This window comes from Camelus bactrianus, chromosome 13 (genome assembly GCF_048773025.1).
Source record: "Camelus bactrianus isolate YW-2024 breed Bactrian camel chromosome 13, ASM4877302v1, whole genome shotgun sequence".
NCBI classification, from domain to species: Eukaryota; Metazoa; Chordata; class Mammalia; order Artiodactyla; family Camelidae; genus Camelus; species Camelus bactrianus.
In genome coordinates, this window is record NC_133551.1 from 72,983,990 (window position 1) to 72,992,842 (window position 8,853).

Sequence of the window (8,853 nt, forward strand, 5' to 3'; positions counted from 1 at the left end):
AGCGCTCCTGGACTTCTGCTACCTCCCTTGCAAACTACTCAGTTTTCCTTAGGGCTTTCTCCTCTCCTGCTTCAACTCCAAACGTGGGCGTGACCGAGACCGCGTTCACAGGCACACTTTTTTTTCTCTGCCTACATGTTAATGACCAAGGGATCACCTTCAAACGCATGGCATTGATTACTGTGTCAGCCTCAAGCAATACACCAAGAAATCCAACTCTAGAGGACTCAGTGGAGGCTTACGTCCCTTTTTCCCAGCAGTCCTGGGATAAGTGGAAGGTGGTGGTTCTTTGGCAACTCCATGACATGCAAGGGGCATGTCTGTGATTCTCCTAGCCTTTCATTCCAGCTACTTACCTCACTGTCATGAGTCGGCTGCTGGGTTTCCAGCTGGGACATCCGCATTTAAGGTGGGAAAGAAGGGGTGGACCACCACCTGCCATTAGCCCTTCATCAGATTTCTGTTCATACTCATTGGCCAAAACTGTGTCAGATGGCACTTGTAACTGCACGGGAGCCTGTGGATCTAATATCCAGTCCCTCACCTTGACAGCAGAGAGAGGCAGAAGAGTAGGGAGTTAGGGATGTGGGCTAATGTATAACATTAGCCACAAACACCATCTATTCAGGCTGGCTCCAAGACTTTATCTGTCCATTTCTGATCTCTCCCACTCAAATATATTCAAATATATTAATAGCCAACATTTACTGAATGATTACTACATGTATTATCATTTGTCATCAAATCCTACTTCTCCAATAGTTATTTTAGTATCTCCATTTCACAGAGACAAAACCTGAGACAAAGAGAGGCTAGTAACTTACGCAAGGTCATGCAGTTGGTGGAAGAGTCTGGATTCAAGCTCAGGCAGCCTGGCTCCTGAGCTCATGTGCGACCTCTCTCCGCTTGGATGCCTTAAAGGCATTCAAACTTAACATATCCAAGACAGAAACCATGAAACAAATCATTCCTTAGCTTTCCTTATCTCCATGAATCGTACCATTAGTCACCCGGCTTGCTCAAGCCCAGAACCAGTAGATACTGTGGATTTCTCCCTTCTGTGCTCACCCATATCCAATCCATCAGCAAATCCTACTGCTTCTTCCATCCTAACCCAAAGCACCATCATGTCTTGCCTCCTCCCTGGACTTGCTGCTTCCACTCTGATCCCACCAAACCATTCTCCATGCAGCAGTCAGGCAAGCTTTTGAGAAATGTAATTCATATCTTATCACTCCTTCAGTGTTGTCCCTTTTTTTTTTTAATAAGAGGAAATTTGTACTCTTTCTCATAGTTCATAAAACCATTCCTGATTTAGCTTCTGGATACTTCTCCAACATCATTACTTTCTGTCTCCCTTGATGCAGGAACTCCAATCATGCCAGTTTTGTTGTAGTGGTGGTTCTGCGCAGAGGTCAAATGCTTTCCTTCTTCAGGGTCTTTCTATACTGTGTTCCCTCTTTCTGGGATGTCTTTCTCCTGGTTTTTGCACAGTTAGCTCCTTTGGCTTCCAGTTCAAAAGTCACTATTAGGGGAACAGTCATTTCTTTTGTGTGTGTGTCTCTGTTGTGTATATATATTTTTTCAATTTCTTTTTTTGGGGTATATATATATATTTTATTGAAGTATAGTCTGTTTACAATGTGTCAATTGCTGGTGTACAGCATAATGCTTCAGTCATACATGAACATGTATTCGTTTTCATATTCTTTTTCACCATAAGTTACTGCAAGATATTGAACATAGTTCCCTGTGCTATGCAGTATAAACTTGTTGGTTATCTATTTTATGTATAGTAGTTAGTATCTGCAAATCTCGAACTCCCAATTTATCCCTTCCCACCCTCTTCCCCCATGGTAACTATAAGTGTGTTTTCTATGTCTGTGAGTCTGTTTCTATTTTGTAAATAAGGTCCTTTGTCTTTTTTTTTAGATTCCACACGTAAGTGATATATGGTATTTTTCTTTCTCTTTTTGGCTTACTTTACTTAGAATGACATTCTCCAGGTCCATCCATGTTGCTGCAAATGGCATTATTTCATTCTTTTTATGGCTGAATAGTACTCCATTGTATAAATACACCACAGCTGCTTTATCCAGTCATCTGTCGATGGACATTTAAGTTGTTTCCATGTCTTGGCTATTGTAAATAGTGCTGCTATGAATATTGGGGTGTGTGTATCTTTTTGAATTGAGGTTCCCTCTGGATATATGCCCAGGAGTGGGATTGCTGGATCATATGGTAAGTCTGTTTTTAGTTTTTCTGAGGAATCTCCATACTGTTTTCCATAATGGCTGCATCAAACTATATTCCCACCAACAGTGTAGGAGGGTTCCCTTTCCTTCACACCCTCTCCAGCATTTACCATTTGTGGACGTCTGAATAATGGCCATTCTGACTGGTGTGAGGTGATACCTCATTGTAGTTTTGATTTGCATTTCTCTGATAATTAGTGATACTGAGCATGTTTTCATGTGCCTCTTGGCCATTTGTATGTCTTCATTGGAGAATTACTTGTTTAGGTCTTCTGCCCATTTTTGGATTGGGTGGAACAGTCATTTCTAATCATGCTCTTCATGGATAGGAATTTTCCCTAACATCCTGGCCTCTTTCCAAATCTACTTCCTCCTCAGAGAGGTGGAATGAGTTACCTGGTTGAGTGACCACCCATCCCAGTTTCCCCAAGACTGAGGAAGTCCCAGGACATGGCACTTTCACTGCTAAAACTGGAAACGTTCTAGCAAAACTGGAAACGTTCTAGGAAAACTGGAAGAAGTTGCTTGCTCTAGGGGAAACAGCCACTGAACCATTTCCATCAACTAGGTAGAGTTAGTCTACCAAAAATTCTAAACACAGGGTATCTTAGTTTTTATTTCTCCTCTGTTGACATGGACTTGAGAGCATGTCTATTTGCAGACCCAAACTTTCTCTCAGACAGACTGTCCCAAAGTCTAGACTGAGGGAGTTAGTTTATAAGTTATTATTGCCCCTCCCAACTTAATGGCTTAAAATTAACAATCATTAACTTGCTCACAAATCTACAATCTGGGTAGGGCTCACAGACATGACTCATCTCAGCTCCATGTGGCATTAACAAGGGTAACCTGGCTCCAGCTGGAAAGGCTAGAGAAGCCACTTCCAAAATGGCTCCATCTCACGGCTATCTGTTAGCTGGGAGCCCAGCCAGGCCTGCGGGCTGGGGGCCAGGCTCCTTTCCACGTGGGCCTCTTCATGGACAGCATGGGTGGCTTGGGGAGCATCCCAAGGGAACCAGGAAGATACTGTACCATCTTTAATGACCTAGTCTCAGAAGTCATAAAACATCGCTCCCACCAGCGTCAAAGACCTACCTAGATCCAAAGGAGGGAGCATGGACCTCAGCTCTCAATGTCACACTGTAAAAGGAGCATGTGAGATCAGAGAGCTCATTACTGCCATCTTGGAAAACACCATCTGTCACAGTGACCAATCCTTCTTTTGACCCTCACACTAAGCTACAATTGTTAACCTGGACTTTATCAGTAATAAAGGTGCTTTTACGGTCCTCCATTTGTTGTTTGTTTTGTCTTATTTTTCAGTTGGTTTAGAAGTTGGACAGAGAAACATTTGGATCTCTTCAAAAATCTGAGTCATATTTTCATATGTGTGTGTGTGTGTGTGTGTGTGTTAGTAGGGGTACTGGGGATTGAACCCAGGACCCTGTGCATGCTAAATACGCACTCTACCACTGAGCTATATCCTTCACCTCTGAGTCCCCTTTTCAGAACAGCCTTCTGATACACTTACTCTGCATCATGTCTCTGCTTACTTCCTTCATAATGATCATAATCCATAATTATCTTCTTTTGCTTTGTTTACTGACTTTTTCATTAAAATTTCAAGAGCAAAGACCATGTTCACTTTGTTCACCTCTATAATATCCCCAGGGCCTAGCAGTGCCTGGCAAGTGCTTAATAAATGTTTGTTGAATGAACAGCTATGATCTTTCCAAAGAAGAAACGCCATTTTTATTGAGAAACCAGAGTGACATTGCCTTGCCCAGAATGGGGCTATTGGTTCTGGTAATGATAAAACATTGATTCCTTTGGTGGAATATGACAGGCTGACATCAAACCCTGAGATTAGTTGTACGTTGCCATTTAAAGGGCACAGAACTATGAACTCTGACCAGATTTCTGAAACCTGTTTAAGTTCCAGATGACTAAGGGAACAGGACACAGAGAAATCATATTTCCTTCCTATCCTTAAACTCTCATTGTTCTAAACGTTGGCCCGAAAAATGAAAGGCACAGAAATAACTAACAATGGCTTAGCTTTTGTGCTGGTTCATGTGGTTTTCTGCCAGCTGGAGCAAGAGCCATCTATCACGGGTAGGGCTGAATTTCAGTTGAAGTGGGCGTAGACTGGATTTGCCCATGGGAGGAGGAGTAATTTTCTCCTCTACAATTCCCAGATCTTTCTTCTAGACTAGGACCAAAGTTATCTCTGGAGAAGAAAGAGGAGAGAAAGTTACTTGGCCAAATGTGAGCCCCTTCTTTCGTTCTATTTGATACTGGCAAAGTAAACCATAAAATTAGAGCCAACGTGAGGTCCCAAATCTGTGTCAAAGCCCTGCTTCTCCTAGTGGTAATGGATGGGAATGATGAGGGCACTCGGAGTGGACGTACTCTTCCAGCACCTGATGGAGTCTGACACTGGTCCAGCAAAGAATGGGGTGGACATTATGGTAAACTGCACCCCATCCGTACCTCCCCTCCCTAACTCAAGGAAGCAATGCCATCAGGGAGCTTGATCCAGTTCCAGGGCAAGACCTGGATACACAGGGGTTCGTTATACTTTTATCACTAATTTTGTCTATGTTTGAAAATTTCCCTAATGTTTTAAAGTGTAATTTTTGTCATGTTACCCACTGGTTTGGAAAAACTTATCAAGCAGTTTAACTTGATTAGGGAAACAGTGTCCGCTGCAGTCACTCAGACTTATACGACACTTGATGCAGAAAGGGACCTGACTCCCAGTGCTGAAATGGAGGTGGTAACTTCACCAGCAGGAGGGCCAGCTGCCCCGAGGAGGAGTCACAGCAGAGAATGGGAATCTCCACCATGTGCCGGGTGGCGCTGTAGCAGGTCAAAAACCTCATGTTTTTTCCCAGCCTCCCTCCTGTGTGCCCCCACATCCCATCCCCCGCGCCTGGCCTCAGTCGAAGCCCTGGTCCGTTCTTCCCCACACCTCTCCTCAGCTTTTTCTTTCCATCTAAGATGCCTCAGTTGGCAAAAAACAAAACAGAAACAGGACTTTTCAAACTTCCGATAAACAACAAATCATCTGTAGTGGCAGCAGCCCCACCTGCAACGCCCTCTGTCCTGTGTTTCCTGTCCCGCAGGACCTGTGGGCCCTCTTTTGGGAAGCCGTCAGCAATGACTCCGGAATATTCCTTGCTGATGCTTCAAATACAGCATTTCTCCTCCCTGCCTCCCCACAGGCGGCCTGGCGGCAAAGACTGTGCTCCCTTTGGCATCTCACATAACGAGTGTTCTGAGAAACGCTTCCTGGTCATGCAGAAGGGAAGGGACAGGTGGCAGCTCAGAGAGATGAGAAGCCAGTGCGAGTGGCATCTCTCCATCGGGGCCACAACACTTCAGAGCTGGAAGGGGCCTCAGAGATCATCGCTTTATTCTACCAAGGGGGACTGAGAGGCAAATGACTCCCACCAGTCGGCTGATTGACATGCCGGGACCTAGAAACCCACCTCCCAGGCAGAAGCTCTTTCCTCTCTGTCTCACAGGCCACCGTGCTGCAAGATGACGTTACACCACAAGCACGGGCACCTGGGTGCTTTTCTTTCTCTTTCTGCTGGTTAGGAGTGAACTGTGGCTCAGGTCCCGCCTTCTGAGCAGGTGTTCACTGCTCTAGTTCCAAGAGCTGCTAACACTGGGCAAGTTCAACTGAGTCCACCTGTGTGGACTGAACCCACCAGACTGTCATACTGTTGAAAGTTGTATTTATTTGCATTTATCCACTTTAGGTGATGAAAATGTGAAGATTGGGCTAAAACTTCATTCTCTGAAAAGTAATGATGTTATACAAGGAGCAGAGAGGTTAAGAGCACGGGTTCTGTAGACAAACTGCTCATTCAAGCTTCAGTTTTGCTATTTACACAAGTCACCGAATCATGTCCATCTCCTGTATCTAAGGCACACGGTAGCACGTGCCGGGCAAACAGGACGTGCTCAGTAAGCGCTGGCACTGTCAAGTTCAAACAGCACCACTGATAAATGAGGTACAGATTTTAGAGATGGACACGGGCTATGCATCCTCACAGTTAGATGCTGCGGTGGACATTTTAGATCAAGAAGCCTTTGGGAACAATTACGAGAATGGCAGGAATGGATGTCCCATGGCACTCAGAAATACAGTTAAAGGAGCCGTTTCATAACAGAGTGACTTCTGGGCTCCCAGAGAAGTGACTCCGAGAGGCTGGGGTAAGGACGACAGCAGCCTTGCCACTACCGTGCATGCATGCTGACCTTGGGGAGGTGTTTCCTCCCACCCTATAGTGAGATACTCAAGGGGGCAGAAAAAGAGCGAGCATCCTTTGACGCAAGGAGATGAAGCTAAATCAACCGCTTGACAGAATCTGACTGGACAGTCACTGCCCTAGTTCCAAGGAACTGCTAACAAGTGCTGTTCACACTTGTCCACTGAACAGGTAAACTACGCAAGACCTCTCCACGTGCTGCAGGCTCAGCTGAATGAAGCTGCAGCGAAGGGCTCTTACTCAGGGCTCGTCCGCTGGGTCAGGTTATACAAACAACGGAAGGGGTAAAGGAATACCGCACACACAGAACACCAGCATCAAACAAAACACCAGCACGACATTACTTCCTAGACTCTAAATTCACGTCACAAAAGCCAAGTATGAACATAGCATGGTAGGGGGTAAACAATGGCATATTTTCATCTTCCTCAATGGAAGTCACACCACTAACTAATATCTAACCCGCTGTGAAATTCACTGTCCTAATTTCCATTATCTGAAGAGGAAGTTCTGTCCTTAAGGATACCCAAAACTATGCTATGACACTGTGGCATTCATTAGCAGCATTCTTGGTACTGGGACAAAAAGCCAAGTAGCTGGTTCTATGTCCAAAGTTTGTTGATCCATAAACAGCACAATAATAGGACCATTTCACTGTCACCAGGTCTCCTGGGAGGGTCCCCATATGCCTTAGCCAGTGGGTCCTGAAGTCAGTGTACTCACAGCTGAGCAGGGTGTGGGCACTTCTGGGTTGAAAGGCATCACAGTAGAAGAGAAGTTTCTAGCACTGGAATCTCCCTGCAGCTCACACGTACTTCAGATGACCTGAGCGAAGTTTTCCAGAAGAAGAAATCAAACTTAAATTCTGACAGCTTCATCCGCTTCTAGATTGTTACTTGTCGGTGCTGTTCCAACTCTTGGTAAACTCCAAAAAGCTGAGGATGACCATCTCCACACTCTGCGATCATAACCTTTCATTCATCCGGCAGGCAAGAGACTGTAACTACTAGATGCCAGGCTCTGCACTCCCCTCTGTCTTCGAGAAGCTGGCTCCTTGGCTTTAGCGAGAATAAGTCAGGAGCTGCAGAATTTACAAATTTGCCAATTTTATTTAACATCTTCCTTTGTTAGCCTGTGGATTCACACCTGACTATAAAATTCCACTGGTGTTAAGTTTTTTTTTCTTCTTCCGCAGAGGTGTATCTCCTTCAACTAGACTGGTGTAGGTATGAAGTGTAAATTACTAGGGACAGGTAAGTAAAGGTAGATTATTCTATTTTCACTTGAAATTTAATTTCACTCCTGTTTCTATCACAATATGATTTTCATGAACCATAAAACTATTCTAGAAAAAGCTATTTCTGGTCTTTTTTGCTTTCCTAACTGGTAGAACTTCCACAAAATTCTAATCTGTAGCAAACCATGTAACAGGTTTGTGCTTTTAACGTGAAGCTATGACTTCACTTATTATCTGAGTGCTCTACTTTGGTTAAACTTCATACCAAAGGACAAGAAGAGAAAAGGTGTAAGAAAACAGACTCTTTTTCTGCTTAAATTCACAAATGGCAGCTTCGCAGTGGGCCGGAGAGGAACAGCAGGGCTCTTCAAGTGTTTCACCTTGAGATCATGGATCATGGTTCTTCCACAAGTCATTGGCCAGTGTCCAAAATTCTGAGCTAAAGGAACTGCTGGGCTGGCCCAGTGTGGCATTCCTCACATCCATTCATCGTTTGATTATTAAGCTATCAGTAAAGTGAAGAGCATTCATGCTTCATAAAGCCCTTGAATGAGATCTCCCACTGTCTGTGGTTCTCTGTTCCAGGTGGAACGACGTCCCCTCTGAGGTTGTTCCTGAAGGTACAAGGTCGGCAGATGGCCAGGACTAGAACATGAGCTGCAGCTGGGCTGTGCTAAGAGAATGCGCAGAACATGCAGAGGCAGGAGACTCCTTAGCTCTTGTGGGCATCAAAGACACCTGTGCACCTTTCTAAACACTAGAGGGCTTGGACCCCTCTCTCTACCTCCAAAGGTGGTGCTCCAGGCAAGCGTGCCTTAGCAAAGCTTCACTGGCCTTCTGATGTGTGCTACACAGAACCAACTACCGGCATCAAGTTTCTGCCAGGCCATTCACAGACCGCATTTTGCATAGCTGGAGATGACTCATCAGCGATGCATTTTACAAGTTCACTACTTTGAGAATGACTTCTTTGGCCACCATGGGTGAGGGCTGCCCAGAAACAGGCATGCATAAAATGTTCATTCCCTTCATACCTAAAGTTAGGATCTCAAATGGACTCTTAACTTTTCATACTTTC